Below are 16,734 nucleotides of genomic sequence, written 5' to 3'. Positions count from 1 at the left end.
GTAAGAGTATTCCTAAAGTGTTTTCTGGCTATGCATTTTTAAATTTATTATAACTACCATTAGTTGACTTGTTTATATAGTGCACATTTGCACCAGGTGGTGATGAGCAAAGCATTAGACGATGAAGTGTCCTGTCTTAGGTCTCTCAGGTACTTAATGTAAGTCTTTACACTCCAAAATTTATGAAGTCAGAGTTGGAAAACAGGGCAATTTAAAAACTTTTCTCTATGGAGCCTTAGCATTTTTCAATATCAGAAGGACTCCAGAAAGATGGAAAATTAAAATAGAGAAACTGGGGCTGGGAAGGTGTCTCAGTGTTAGAGTGCTTGCCTTGCATGCATGAAGCCCGGGGTTCGATTCCTCAGCACCACATAAGCAGAAAAAGCCAGAAATGGGGTTGAGGGTCAAGTGGTAGAGTGCTAGTCTACAGTTGAAGAGCTGAGGGACAGAGCCCAGGCCCAGATTTCAGGCCCCACAACCAACAAAAAGAGAAAAGAAAAAGGGAAAAAAAGAGAAACCACAACAGTCACTGTCAACTAGCTTACTATTCGTCCTTTTGACTTATGATGGCAAAATACCAGACACTAAATTGGTTATAAACAACAAATTTATTTCTGCACTCTGGAGCCTGGAGGTCCAAGATTGCAATGCCAGCAGTCAGGATTTTTTTTTCTGAGTGATGCACTGTACTAGATCAAGAGTGAAATCTATTTGGTTTTGTTTACTTAAATCCCAGTCATGAAGGCTTGCCATCCACATACACACAAAGGCCCACTTCTGCCTCAAACTGTGATCCTCCTACTTCTGCCTCTTATCAATATGTGTCACATTTGTTTTAGGTGTTGATATTTTCACCATACCAAGAGCAAGCCTCCGATACCTTCCAGAGTCTAAGTCATAAGTATTTAGAATTATAGGCATGCACCACTATATCAACCTGAATTTTTCTAAAAAGAAATCTTCAGTACTTCTGCTAACAAAGAGATATTCACTCACTTATCTTTATTCTGCAATTCTCTGCCTCTGGAACTTCTTTCTCATTGTTCTCCTCACTGAAGCCGGCAAGTTTGTGATAACTTCAGTTTTGTTAATGCTTTCAAAATATTCCTTTTTAGTCTGCATTCTTCATGCCTCATGATCTATATCATAGTGATTTTCCTTACCAAAAATGTTTGTCTCATCCAGGAGAGGTGACTGATGCCTGCAATCCTGAGCAGCTGATGTAAAGACTTTAGTTGGAATCAAGCCAAATATTTTCTATCTAAAAGGAAACTGGGTGCCACTTAATAACATAAAAATCATTATTTCATATTTGTTATAATAACACCTTACAAATTTAAAGTGATTCATTTGATAACCTTAATAGAAACAAGGAATTAAACATGAATTTCTCTCAGGAAATCCAAGTCACTCATTACAACCCTAACTTATTTGGGGAGAGAGTTGAAATCTCGTTCAGAAAACATAACCACGTGCCATTGTTACATTCTCCTTTCTGTCATTATCCAACATGCTTCAGAGGAAACAGACTTAAACATATATGAGTCCTGGAATATTTTGTAAATGCCAGCATTGAATGATCTTTCCATGGTAAAAAAACAAAAAAAACAAAAAAAACAAAAAAAAAAAACTCTTCACAAATTTTCATGCTCCTGAACAACCCATCCTGTTGTTTTGCTCTGAGCCTGGATGAATTTTCCCATTTGTCCTTCTGTGGCACTTCCTCTAGGATAGGTGTGTGTCTTTTCCTTTATTCGGCCGATATGGAGTTTTATTTCCTCTTTCAAACATTCTGAGAAGCTATTGCCAGGCCACAAAAAGTAAGATAAAATTTTCATCCCATATTCTCCCCTCACAGTTCTCCTGCCCTGAAAAACTGTTTACTGAACAAAATGGAACAATGATTGCACAGTGATATAAACCTGAAAGAGCATTATCACACTAGTCATAATACCAGAGAGGAACAAGTAGAGGAATCATTATCTGTGTGTCACCAGTATCAATCGACCTACTACATCCATGTTTAAATGGGACAACTAATAGATCTTTTTCTAGCTGCCAGTGGCTCACACCAGCAATGCTAGCTACTCAGCAGACTGAGGTCTGAAGATTGTGGTTCAAAGCAAGCCCAGGATAGAAAGTCCATGAGATTTTTACCTCCAATTAACTACCAAAAAGCTGAAAGTGGTACTGTGGCACAAGGGGTAGATTTCTAACCTTGAGCAAAACAGCTCAGGGATAGCATGCAAGCCAAAGAAACAGCACACACACAAAGATATATGTTCTTTTTCATAAGATGAAGATTTTGAAGTCAAATAATCTTTATGCCAATTAATAGCTATGCTGTCTTGGGCTTGAAATCCTCAAGTTCATCTTCCTTGCCTGTACAATGAAGAAATTTTGCAAAACTGGTGCAGTGGGCGAATCCAGTCATAATGTATATGTGTGAAAATGTAAGTAGGTAAATTCAGGGGGTGGGGTTAGGAAAGATAAAGAAGAATGATCAAATTGGTGACATCCTTTAAGATGTACTCACAAACTGACTTTTTAAATTAAAGCTCCTCACAATAAAAAAATAAAAATTAAAAAATTAATACTCTTTTGTTCACTACTTAGGTATAATTTTTTAAGTAGAAAAAAATGTAACCAGTGCATCAGTGCAAACCACACCTCTTAGGGCCAGATAGTGCATAATTGTTTCTTTTAAAGAATACAGGACAGAGAAGAGTGGAACAAATCATTTCCAGAATAAAACTGATCAACTCTACCCCAAAGTTACCATCAATAGTGATGTTGACATATACCCTTGATTTCATGCACTCAGAGCACATTTCCCCCCATCCCCCAATCCTGGGTTTGAATTCAGTGCCAAGCTTGTGTCCCAGAGCTTCCCCTAGCCCCACCCCTCAAAGCTACTGCTCTAACATTTGAGCCACAGCTCCAATTCTGGCTATTTTTGGTTAATTGGAGATGAGTCTCATGGATTTTCCTGCCCAGGCTGGCTTTGAATCACAATCCTCAAATCTCAGGTGTGGAATATAGTTGTGAACCACCATACCAGTATGCACCATACCAGTGCATACTTTTGCACTGTAATTCTCCTCCCTGAAACCTCATAGCCACAATCTTAGGCGAAAAGATTCAGAGAGCCCCCAATTGAAGACCATTCTACAGAATGTCCTGTCACATACTCCTAAAACGGGAGAAATGCCATCTCTTTCCCTTTGGTGAAAATAATAGAAGTTATATTATTATATGACAATAATAATAGATATTATTATAATGTTCACAATATGTATTCCCATCCCCATTGCTACCAGGCTTGGTTGTATAACAAATCACATGTAAGAAATGATGACACGTGTCTTTTCTGAGCTTTAGTCCTGTAGTTTTCACACTTTTCTTCCCCTAGAAACCTCTATCACTCAGTGAATCACAGAATGGACACCATGCTGAATGTCAGTGGACCTGGAAGAGGCTTGGTAGCATGAGAGAGAGTAATCAAAGTTGTAAGCTATTGAGTCATTGGGGTTTGTTTCCCACAGTAAAATCACTCTCACATTGAAGTCCTATTTCTAGGTAATCTAGGCCTCTTTCTCTTCACTCCACTCCCTCCCCCTTCTCATTATTCCTGAATATTTTCTTTTCTACCAGCTTATCCTCAGGTGACACCAATTCATGAGTCTCCTTATCCAAGAAACTGTTTTTAGTGTTCCTATATTACTTTTTCTCTTAGGGGTTTCTTCACTTTGTCTTTCTGAGGTTTTCAGCCAGAAGCTTCCAAGTGTGATGGATCCTCAGATAAAATCCCTCTGCCCAGGCTGGGAAGGTGGCTCAGTGGTAAAGTGCTCGCTTTGCATGCATGAGGTCCTAGCTTCGATTCCTCAGCACCACATAAGCAGAAAAAGTCAGAAGTGACACTGTGGCCCAAGTGGTAGAGCACTAGCCTTGAGCTGAAGAGCTGAGGGCCAGTGCCCAGGCCCAGAGTTCAGGCCCCAAAACTGATCCCCCCCAAAAATCCCTTGCTTACTTTCACTCCACTCATGTTGGTCTACTAGGAAGCCAGAATAAGATGAAGCTCCAGAAACCTTTTTGGATAGAAAAAGAAACGACCACATGGGAAGAGATTGGGAGCTGAACACAGGCAGGAGGGCTCATGGCTTCAATCTCAACTGTCTTCTGTATCATTGCCCAGTTACCAGCGGTGAGTCTTTCCTCCAAAATCAATGTGGCGAATTCTGCAATTCGTATTGACTCATCCACATACACAGACCTAGTTAGGCATCCAGAATGACTTAAAATAAAGATTTCCTACATCAGAGAAATCTGTACCGGAGAAAATGGGCAGAAAGAACTTCATTTAATCAGGTTCAATTCATATTTACATGCTTAAAATTTAACTGAGCATAATATCAAATTCACCCAGCCTTCATAAATTCAAAATATCCAAGCAACTACATTTTATAGGAGGTAAATATTCACAGCACAAATCCGAATTCCTGAAGGGGTGGTGCTCTCAGAAAATAAGGAATTAGGGTTCAGGACACATGTCAGACACATTTCACTTCAGCATCAAGATTAAATTCATTAACACAGGCTGCAAAAGTTGTTTACTTTCAACATGTAAGCACATATAATTTTTTTTCTGGACTTAGTAAAAAAGATGGAAGAGTTTGATTTCCCTTCTCAATTTCAATCTTCACATTCACATTTTCTTCTAAGGAAGTCTATCTCACTCACCTGAAAATATAAAATATGTCTTCATACGAGGGTCTTCTGGACATCTGGGAGCAAAATAGGAGGACAGAAACAGGCTACAGGAAGCTTGATTGTTCAGAAATAAAACATGTTTTTACTTATTCCATGGAAAGCCTTGATGGCACAGCTAAGCTAGTTTGGAAGGGCTTGTCCTTTCCACAACCCAGGTGGGAAGGTGCTTAAGTGGGAGGGGAGAAATGTCTTAATTTCAGAAAAAGGCAAAAGAATGGTGATGGCTTTTCTTCTCAGAAGAGAACCTTTAAATAGGATACATTTTTCTTTTCATAAAACACTTAAATATACAGTAGTCACCTTCACTGAAATTTCCCCTTCTTTAGTTAGTTACCTGTGCTCAACTGTGCTCTGAAAAGATTAAATGGAAAAAAATATAATATTTTGAAAGAGACCACATTCACACAATACCTTTTTTGAATTTTGTGGATGTAAGGTCTCACTGTAGATCTCTCTCATTGTTTTCCTGCCTCAATATTATTTCCTGGGATTACAGGTGTGCACTTCCACACCCATTTCACATTACTTTTTTACAGTGTATTGATACAATTCTTCTACTCTATTAGTTACTGTTATAATTGTCTTACTGTTCCTAATTTATAACTTAAGAATTATTGTAACTATAGTTGTCTGGGTAAAAGTATAAAATGGTCATCTTGGTATTTATAGGGTTGCTTCCAGAACTGATTGAGTATACTAAAATCTGCATAGGCTCCATTCCCATATATGAAATAGCATAATATGTCATACAATGTAAGTTACACTTTAAATTATGTCAATGTTATATATATTACCAACATATATGTAACAGTATGTAAATAGTTGCTATATTGAATATTTGGGGAACAATTTTTTTCCTGAATATTTTAAATTTCTGGTTGGATGAACACTTAATGTGGAAATTCTGGATACTGAAGGTTAACGACATAAAGTACTTCATTAATTTCAGGTTTCTACTTGGAATGTATATCCAGAAGCTAAGCAGGAACTACAATAAGATCAAAGAGAAACTTGAACCACTTATTTTGTCATAATTATTCACTAAATAAAATGTGGATAAATGTGATTCTCTAGCTCTTCCTCCTTCTCCTCCCCCTTCTTCTCCTTCCCCTCCTCATTGTCTTCCTCCTTGCTCTTCTTCTTCTTCTTCTTCTTCTTCTTCTTCTTCTTCTTCTTCTTCTTCTTCTTCTTCTTCTTCTCTACTTGGGTCCAGTCGTGGGGCCTGAACATTGGGCCTGGGAGAAGTCCCTCAGCTCTTCAGCTCAAGGCTAGCACTCTACCACTTAAGCCACAGCGCCACTTCTGCCTTTTTTTCTTTTTGCTTATGTGGTGCTGAGGAATCGAACCCAGGGCCTCAGGCAAGCAAGGCAAATGCTTTACCACTGAGCCACCTTCCCTGCCCCTCTTATTCTTAGTCTTCATCCTCTTTTCTCAGTGCTGAAGATCCAACGCAGGGCCTTGCACATGCTAGCTTTGGTGTCAAACACAATTCTACATCCCAATCCTTTAGACCTTCTAAAAAGACAATTTGAGAATTTCACAACGTTGGATAATCAACACTAATTTTCTTTTTCCTTTCTAGGCTCCAAAACAAGGGAAAGTGTGTGTGTGTGTGGGGGGGAGATAAATGGGACAGTCATCTAGGGAAAACTTTGCTGATTGTCATATTTTATTTTTTTTGTTCAGGTGGCATTTAAAAATGTATTAGCATATAATTTAAATCATATTTTTAAAATTTCTTCATGGGAACAAAGACCAACTAAATAATTTTTGTCATTTATGTGTATAAAGTTCAAAATGCTGTCTCTATAAGAATCTTATAAAAAGTTTTTGGATATGATTTCTACCATCTCCTAAGAGGCAAAGCTGAAGTCTATACATTAAATATTTTAATCATCATATGCAATCATTAGGAAGGATAACTCAAAAATCAATAGAAACAATAAAAAATATGCCATACATGATAAAAAGGAAAATTATTGATCAAACAAATGTTTATCATCTTGACGGTTAGAGAAAAACCATCTGGGGATGTGCAAAATTACAGAAAAGAGTATATTTAAATTCTAAAAAGGAGAAAACACTTAAAATATTGAAAGAGAAACATGCATCAATAGGTCATGCTTGTAGTCCTAGATGCTCACGGGCTCATTAGTGGCTAAAGAAAAGCAAGAATAAACTAGATAATATCAACTGATAACCTTTCATAATTCAAACGACAGTATAACAGAAGTGAAAACATATCCAATAGATAGAGGACACATACTTGCTAATGCTACAATGTAAGGCTACAATGATCCTGAGTCTTAAGTATTTTTATATCTTCTAATTGTATACAAATTATTTCTGAATAGGATATTTCTTTAAAGAACCTATGTAAATTAATAGTCAATAGGAGAAGTATATGAAGTAAGTTCCTCTTTAGTAATTTAGAAAAAATAAAAAGAAAAGTCACTAATGTAACAATTATATAAAAAGGTGAAAAAAAATATAGTAATGCATTTGTGGAGAAATTGATTTACTCCACATAGCAGATCGATTTGTATAATACTGCAATCATTTTAGCAAGCAAGTTTTCAAGTCTTCAAAAGGTCAAAGTGAATTGTATACGATCCAGCCATTACACTTCTATGTATGTATTAAACAGAAGTAAAAAACTTGTTTGGACAGGGAATGTAGTTCATTGACAGTGCACTGGAACAGTACATGTGAGACCCTGGAAATAATCCCCCAAAACAAATTTTGAAAAGACACACTATAAAGAATGTATGATGGACAAATTCCTATAAGTGAATTTTATATCTATTTTAATTTCTGTTCTAAAGTTTACAGAATTTCTATTTGAAGAAATGCAAGTTTGTGAAAATTACACTTGGAAAACCTCTGATTGTACAATTCACTTACAAAGTACTAAAATGTATACAATGAAAAGAGATAATATATTGCATATGAATTACATGTCAGCAAAAAAAATCTATTGTTAAAAATACTTCACACAAAACGCAGATTACCTAGAAAGATGTTTTTGGTGTTGGTTAAAAACTATTTGTAAACTAGTTTTTAAAACAAAGATGTGATTTCTGTTTATTTTGAGTGTATACAGAGATAACTCACTCAAAAAATGAATGTGAGAACTGGAATATGTAGGAATTATGTATCTTTTATAAGTAATTTATAATCTTTTCTGGAAGAAACTTTTAGCAAATGAGAGAAGACACAAATCTATGCATCTGCATTTTATGAAAACCATATCTTACTTGCTCAATCCAATTGCTTTTCTCTACTTTCTAGGAAAAAAGTATTCTTAAGATAAGAGCCAATAGCAGTGAAAAGAAAAAAATACAAAATCATCATGATTTATCTGTGAAAATAACAAATGAAATAAAATAATTCCACTTAAGGGAGTTCAGTATTAGCGTTTATGAAGAAGATGTTCCTGAATGCCAACCTCCATTGCTTTTTTTGGAATTTTAATTTCTACGAATATATGAAAACTAGAACTAGAAAACAAATATAGTCTTAGAGCAAACCAGCCTTGGAAAATTTTCTTAATTGTTTTGTAATTACAAAAGAATTGATACCATTAAGCAAATGATCCTTTCCTTAGGAAACCATTTAAAACTGTTTACAACTTATTATAATTCAAATAACAAGCAAGAATAATTTTATATAATCATTACAAATGTCATCTTACTATTATCGTAAAATAGAATAAAAGGCCAGTCCCAATATATTACCTACGAATCATTATTCTTAATTCCTAATCATTACCTAAATACCTTAAACAATCTAAATAGTCATATTTTAACATAGACGTAAATATTCGATACTTTTTACTTAACATTTTCCAGGAGCATGCATTCATTTTTCTAAGAAATATTCACAGCAGTTAGAAGATGCTTTGGTGAAATTAATGTAATACATTTTGTTGTTGTTTTTGTTGTTATTGTTTACAAGGCCTGGGCATTGTCCCTAGGCATTTTTATGTTCGAGGCCAGCAGTCTACATCTTGAAGAACAGAGCTAATTCCTGTTTTTGAGGGGTTAATTGGAGATAAGAATGTAACAAGTATTTTTCTGTTTTGGCTAGTTTTGAAAACAATTCTAAGATCTCAGGCTCCAGAGTAAATAGAGTTACAGGCATGAGTTACTGTCACTTTGTTTGATTTTTTTAAATTTTAATAATGTTTTGTGATTTTTGCTTCATGATAATGTACATTGTTCTACACATAAATTTAGATATATGTATATATTTCTGATGACAAATTCTCTCTAAAAATGTATGTCTTTCTACACATAATGTAGAAACATATATATATATATATATATATATATATATATATATATATTCTGAAGACAGACATCCTCTGAAAATTTTATGCTACTATTTTTTACCTTTTTCATTTAAAAGATATACAGTCTATTTTTCCAAAAGTTTCCTGTAGTAAAATAACTAATAATTCAATAGAAAATAGAGTTTTTTACTTTCGATTGAATTTTAGATATACACAAGATATTGTAGTAATGTTTATAAGCATATTCTTTGAAAAATTCTGTTCAATCTCTTAAATATTTGTGTGTAATCACAGGGAGAGAGGAAGTTAATTCATACTGGTTAGGAATTTTCAATGCTTCAAAAAATCTATTCAATAATTTGTTATAAGCACATAGTCAAGCTACCTGCTATGGCTTATTTTTTTGTTTCTTTATTCCAAAATTTAACATGGTTGCATGCACAGTGGTAACATTAAAATTATTAATCAAAATACAAATAATTACAAAACCATAGACACATATCAGCCTTTCAATTATTAGCACTTATGATGCTAATAATAATAATAATGACCACAATGTAGCCTGATGACAATATTGTGATTGAAAAGGAAAAATTACTAGACATCTTTGAAGCTAGATTTCCCATATTGAATACATAGTTATAAACAGCATTGGATTATATACAATAACAAGAGGAGAGTTTCAATATCAAGAAACACAATCACATAAACTGGTGAGACAGTAAAAACCCTAATGTTATTCTTGTAGTCTGTCTAATGTATATTCACTTTTCATGGTGGTATTGATTTTTTATAAATAAAATCATTTATTTACAAATGTTGATTATTCAACATAGATAAAACAAAATATGCTTAGTGCTTTCTGTTATCAACTGATATTGTTTGTTCTAGCCTTGGGAACTTAGGAGAAAGCCTTTCACTACCCAGACAGCCATTGGCTTAGTTATATATCCCTAGAAGGTAACAACAAATGCTTCAAGCATGTTCACTCATTAGACAGAAATCTGTGGTCAGTTTCTCTCCAGTACACTGGAGAGAATCTATGTATAAATTTATGAAGAACACTTGACAACAAATAAAATAAAAGAGAAATTTAGATGGACTAAGATGTAGTTTTAAACTTAGTGAGATTAGTTCAAATAACATTCCCATATAGATACTATTCAATAACCAATGTTTTCTATGAATACTTAGGATCTATGTTAAAAGGGCAGAATGATGCAGGCTCCAGTCTCAGGATTATGTGAGGACTGTGTTTGTGTATATGGAAAGCTCTTGGCATGCCAGGCTCGAGAGGGAACATGTTCTATCTCCCTATCTCAAAACACATGTCACAGACTCCTGGGAGCTGAGGAAGTAGCTCTTCTGCTTACTTAAGCATAGACGATCAGCTAGTCAAGCATTTTCCTGAGACTGGAGAAGTGGTTTGAGCTTTCTCTAAAGTAGTTTAGATAATAATATATGAAGACATTGTTTCATAGGTTAAGTAAGATGTATCTGTTGAAATTTTTTGTGAATGTCTCCTGACTAAATCTTGCCAGAGATAATGCTTGTTTGTCTTTAAATACCCACTAACAATAAAGCACAGCATGCAGTGCCAATTGCTGTTTGCACTCTGCATCCCTGGGTCCTGGTGATTTTGTGACCCTTACCCAGGGACCCGAATGCCTTAGAAATATTGAGTATGTTCTTCAATACATCTGTAAACACATGACACGATTTACATAATACCACTTACAAATCTGTAATTGCCTTAAAAGAACACAGGCCTTAGAGCCAGGAGGTAAAATTTATTTTTATTTCTGCATGAAAAATATTTGAGATTTTATACCAAAAAACTGAATTTGACTCTTTTCTTATTTGTAAGCTATGGTGGAAAATGTAAGGACTCTTCACTTTTCTTTTTTCTTGCTCTAGAAGTCACTAAATACATTCTTCAATATTCCTGGTAGATTACATCCATTTACAGATGGGAAATGTAAGGCCAACAGTCAATGTAATGAATAAATAATGATAGTAGAATTTGTGTCTGAGCTCTTCACTCTGTGTCCTTATAAGGAGCAGTAATTTGGTGATGGAGAGGATCAGTATGAAAAAACTATGGGGAAAAAACCATACTTGTTAAAGGTTGTTTAATACCAGGTGACCAGTGATGATTACATGAAAGAGGCTGGTGTCAGGGGTATAAAAAGGAGTACATAGAAATCATATTAGTGACAGAAACTGAGAAAATCTTGATCATTCATCTTATCTAATGGGAGGGAGTAGATGAGTAAGAACAAATCTAAAGTGTTCTACATCTATGTCTAGGCAACTGTGTTAGTGATATTCTTGGTGATAGAGATTACAGGAGGAAATGATGATGGATTTAGGGGAAAAAACTCGCTGAGAGTTCTAAAGTTTATATTAAACTGATGGAAAGATAGGCCTGTTTAGACATCATCAAAATATCCATGGCCATGAATATGAAAAAGAATAATAAAATCAGGGGCATTATTAAAGGGAAGAGGAAAAGGAAAGTTCTCACACAAGTGCGAGCAATATGAGCACCAGTGTGGACAAGATTGGAAGGAAGAGATAAAGAAGGAAACATGAAAGTAATAAACACAGATTTACACAAGTAAAGAATGGAAAGAATTTGCAGGAAGAAAAGTTCAAAACTCTTACAGAGGTATTGAAGGAAATATGCTATTTGGATTTGAAAATTAAAAGGGCATAGACAACTTCAATAAGAACAGAGTTTTGGTAAAATGATCGAGATATGTCATATTGATGAAATTTTGAGATATGAATGTGAAGCCATAAAATTCTGGATCCAGGAATTCAACAGATCCTGTAGATTTTAAATGTTGGGAACAAATGTTTTTATCCTATCCTTAGAAGAATTATACAGATGTAACTGTCATGAACTTTACTTAGATATATTCTGTGAATAGTTTTGAAGCCTTTGATTAGCCAGGAGATTATAGATTGAACTAAAACACAGACAGGTCTCATTTGTCCTACAGTTCCAATGAGTTACCCATGTATCCACATCAGTTTGGGATTTCATTGAAATATCTTTAGATATGTTTAGGTATCTTATCAGCCTATCCATTACAAATGTAGGACAAGTAACATCAAATATTAGGTTGAAAATACAGGTTTACTGATGTTACTCAAGACACCTCAAATTGATTCTTCTTTAGCCATTGAGTCATCATAACTGCCAAATACTGTATTTCAATCTAGTTCTTTTCAGGGATATTTTCATTCTGAAATAACCCTTCCAGTCAACCTGCCACAAATTCTTTTTTTTGTCGATCGTAGGGCTTGAACTCTGGGCCTGGGCACTGTGCTCTAACACTTGAGCCACAGCACCACTTCACACAAATTCTTATATGTAGGAAGTGCACTTATAAACTTCAAGCTTTTATTGAATGGAAGAGTTCAGACAGTACCCACACTACTAGGATTAAATGCCTAAAAAGATAAGGCATTTTGCTGTAATGCCTTTCTTTAATTTTCTCATATAAATTGGCAAGTAGAGAAGGATTCTAATGTAACAATAATACAATGGTGACTTGTATTAACACAACATTCAGGATCTAGTGTTAATTTGGATACTTACTAATTAGCTCCAATCTTTGTGGATATTTATAGGTCTCCAGGGTAATCTAATGAGCTCCAAGAAAATGTCCCTAAGGAGCCTTTCAATTATAATATGCCTTTTTGTCTCCAAATGCTTTAAATTCTACACCAGCTAATGTGGGCATCGATTTATACTGTTGAACTTTCCCCTTCAGATAGTGAGTATGACCCTATTGCTTAACATGGAGAAAGTACCTTCTTACATAGACTGGGCATGTGCAAACAAGAAGTGGTAGCTGAACAATGTTCTTAGCAGTTTGTACAGATGAAATGGAAATAGAGCAACTGTGAACTCAGAACAAACGTGGAAAAGAAGACGAAGGAACAAAGAAGAATGTGCCAAGGAAATGTTGAAGTGCAACTGCAAATAATGTGCTCAGGTGTGAGGGTGTGTTCAAAGTACAGCCAGGCACTGTCATTCGATAACATAGGGGAAAAAACCTACTTTAACCCATCTTGGATAATCATACAAGTAGAAGCCCCTAACTCTGACTCTCAAATCAACCACAAAATCATCAATTTAGGGAGTATTTTCCAAGAGCAAAGTGAGAAAAAGAGGGCACATCACAGTTAGTGTTCTGATTGAAGTAATGACAATCACATTAATTTTCTTAAAATTTTCATTTATTTTGGAGCATTAAGTGGAAAAAAGACAAGTAAATATTTTTTCAAGAATCTAAATTAAGTGGGGAGTATGCTATTGGTCTCTTTTTTACTTGGAAGTTAAAGATTATGTCTTTTTTTTAATTGTGGGAATAGTGTAGAGAGGGTATACAATTAAATGGACAGGGTAATAAGTATATTTCTTTTTTTTGGGTGGGGGGGTGTCCGGGAGTGGGGCCTGAACTATGGACCTGGGCACTGTCCCTCAACCCTTCAGCTCAAAGCTAATGCTCTACCACTTGAGCCATAGCGCCACTTCCGGCTTTTTTCATTTTGCTTATGTGGTGCTGATCAGTCTAACCGAAGGCCTCATGCATGCAAGGCAAGCACTCTGCCACGGAGCAACCTTCCCAGCCCATGAGTACATTTCTTATCAAGCATTGTTGCCTTCTCCATTGTTTCCCCTTCCCATCCCTTCCCATCGCCCCCCCCCACAACACACCTCCACATCCGCCCCCACCACCCTCCCCCCCCCGTCCCTCGATCAAAGTTGTTAGGTTCATTTTTCGACATAATATCTTGTACATCTCATTGTTGCAATGGGCCCCCTGTATCTCTTTAAACAATTTTCCTTTTCCCTTCCCATCCACAAAGTATACCAACATCAAATACAGTGAGAACAGGGGCTATACCGTGGGGTAGGGATGTGCAAAGCAACAAAAAAATCATCATATATATGTATATATATATATATATATATATATATATATATATATATATATATATATGTTAGAAATAATTGCAAGGAAGAAAAACCATTGAATCCTTATCTTGGGGTTTATTTAGCCTCAAATTAATTTATCTGAACTTTTCTGCTTCTCTCAGACATATACTAGTTATTGCAAATAAGGGGAACCATGAGAACTATGTTTCTTTGGGCCTGGATTACTTCAGTTAATATAATTTTTCCCAAGTCTTTCCATTTCCTAAAAAATGGGGTAATGCCTTTCTTTCTGAGGGAGGCATAGAATTTCATTGTGTATATATTCCACATTTTCTTGACCATTCATCTACTGAGGGGCATCTGGGTTGGTTCCAGATCTTAGCTATGGTAAATAATGCTGCAATAAACACAGTTGTGCTCTTAGCTTTAGTTTGGTCTTGTTTGTGATCATTTGGGTAAATGCCCAAATGTGGGATTGCTGGGTCATAGGGGAGCTCTATGTGGAGTCTTTTGAGGAACCTCCATACTACTTTCCAAAGTGGTTGAACAAGTTTACACTCCCACCAACAATGCAATAAAGATCCCTTCAGCCCACATCCCCTCCAGCATCTGTTGTTATTAGAGTTCTTGATTTTAGCCATTGTAACTGGGATGAGGTGTTATCTCCATGTTGTTTTGATTTGCACGTCCTTTATGGCTTGGGAAAGTGAGCATTTCTTCATGTGTCTATTGGGCATCCTTCTTTCTTCTTCAGAGAAGTTTCTCTTTAAGTCTTTAGCCCACTTATTTATTGGGAAGTTGTTTCTTTGAGGATTTGTTGTTGGGGGATTTAATTTTTTGAGTTCCAGGTATATTTTAGATATGAGACCCTTGACCATTTTATGGCTAGTGAAGATCTTCTCACAATCCGTGGGTTTTCTATGGATCTTGCTAGCTATGTCCTTTGCCATGCAGAAGCTCTGGAATTTCATGCAATCCCATTAGTCCAACCTTTCCTTGATTTGTTGTGTTTCTGGTTCTCTTTTCAGGAAATTTCAGCCTGTGCCAAGGAGACCTAAGGTTTCTCTTATACCATCCTCTAATGTTTTCAGAGTGTCCTTTGACTGTGTGGTTTTTGATCTATTTGGAGTTGATTCTGGTGAAGGGTGATATATTAGAATCTCGCTTTTGTTTTCTACAAGCTGTTAACCAATTTTGCCAGCAGCATTTACTGAAGAGGCTGTCTTTCTTCCATCCTAATTTTTAGCTCCCTTATCGAGGATTAGATGGCTATAGTGCTGTGGGTACATTTCTGGGTTTTCAATTCTATTCCATTGGTCCTGAGGTCTGTTCTTGTGCCACTACCAAGCTGTTTTGTTTCATATGGCTTTGTAGTAGAGTTTGCAATTTGGTATTGATATTCCTCCAACACAGTTCTTTCTGTTAAGGATAATTTTTTCTATTCAGGGTCTTTAATTGTTCCATATGAATTTTTAGAATGACTCTTCTATTTCCATGAATAATAAAGCTGGAATATTCATAGGTATCGTATTGAATTTGTAGATAGCTTTGGAAAATATTTCCATTTTCACAAAGTTGATCATTCTAATCCAGGATCATTGTAGGTTTTTCCACTTCCTAAGTTCTGTTTTGATATCCTTTTTCAGGTTTTTAAATTTTTCATCATAGTGATCCTTCACTTCTGTAGTTAAGTTAATTCCTAGGTGAAGTGCCCAGATCTCAGATCCCCCCTGGCAGACTACCAGAGACCACGATCAATGCAAACAGCAAAGAGTCGTTTATTGCAAGCTCGAGCTTGGTTCTCTGCACACTCGGTAACTGGTGATGCTAAGAGTTCCTGAGTAAAAATTAGCACAGCTTTTATAATATCAAACAATCAAGTTTAGAGGGTTTCACACAAGCGAGTTCAAAAGTTCAGGGGGTTTCCAAACAAGCAAGTTCACAATTTCAGTGGGTTTAAGTCCACCCTGATGGCACTTGCCATTTTTCTGATGGAACACTTAGGCAACTGCTCTGTTCCTTAAGGGTGGGCAGGGTTGGTGGCAACCTGCGGTTTTTTGAGAACTGTTCCTTTTTTGAGGTTATTCTGAGGGCAGCACAGCTACAGGTTGTTGGGCTTAATCTTAAAATGCAGTTTCTGTAGCTCTTCATTCCATCCTCTTCTAGAGCATCAGGAACTAATCATGGTCCCCTAATTGGCACAGTCTTTTATATTTACAGTTTGGTATTGGGATCTCAGAGCTAAGAGATGGACTACACTGATCTCTTTTTTTACAAGGTCCAATTGTGAGTAAAAAAATAACAGTACCAAAGGTCTTTATATTTTTTACACATTTTAAGAAATCCTTTTTAATTTATTTTTTATCCAAAGGATACCAATTTTTTCCCCAAGGCTTCCTTTACTACCCTCCTCTTCTTTACAATTCCTTGAGCTTCTTTTGGCTAGAGTGTAAAACTGCCCATTTTTTCCTGTTGCTTGTGGAACCAACTTATCTCAGAACAGCCTCAAAACACCACTGAGATGGAGAATTTTGCTAGATTTTAAGGCTAAGAGCAGAGCTGCGTCTTATTCCTTTTACTACCTGCATTGATAACACACTCGGATTTTTACCATACTAGAGACAAACTAGGCTGTGACTATAAAGTGGATTTCCAGTCACTGTGCACTGAAGTGCCTATGGCAAGCAAGCCAGTGATATCCTTTCTCCCAATA

The sequence above is a fragment of the Dipodomys merriami genome, unplaced genomic scaffold, assembly GCF_024711535.1.
Source record: "Dipodomys merriami isolate MVZ:Mamm:240054 unplaced genomic scaffold, mDipMer1.0.p SCAF_1301, whole genome shotgun sequence".
NCBI classification, from domain to species: domain Eukaryota; kingdom Metazoa; phylum Chordata; class Mammalia; order Rodentia; family Heteromyidae; genus Dipodomys; species Dipodomys merriami.
This window is presented reverse-complemented; position numbering follows the sequence as displayed.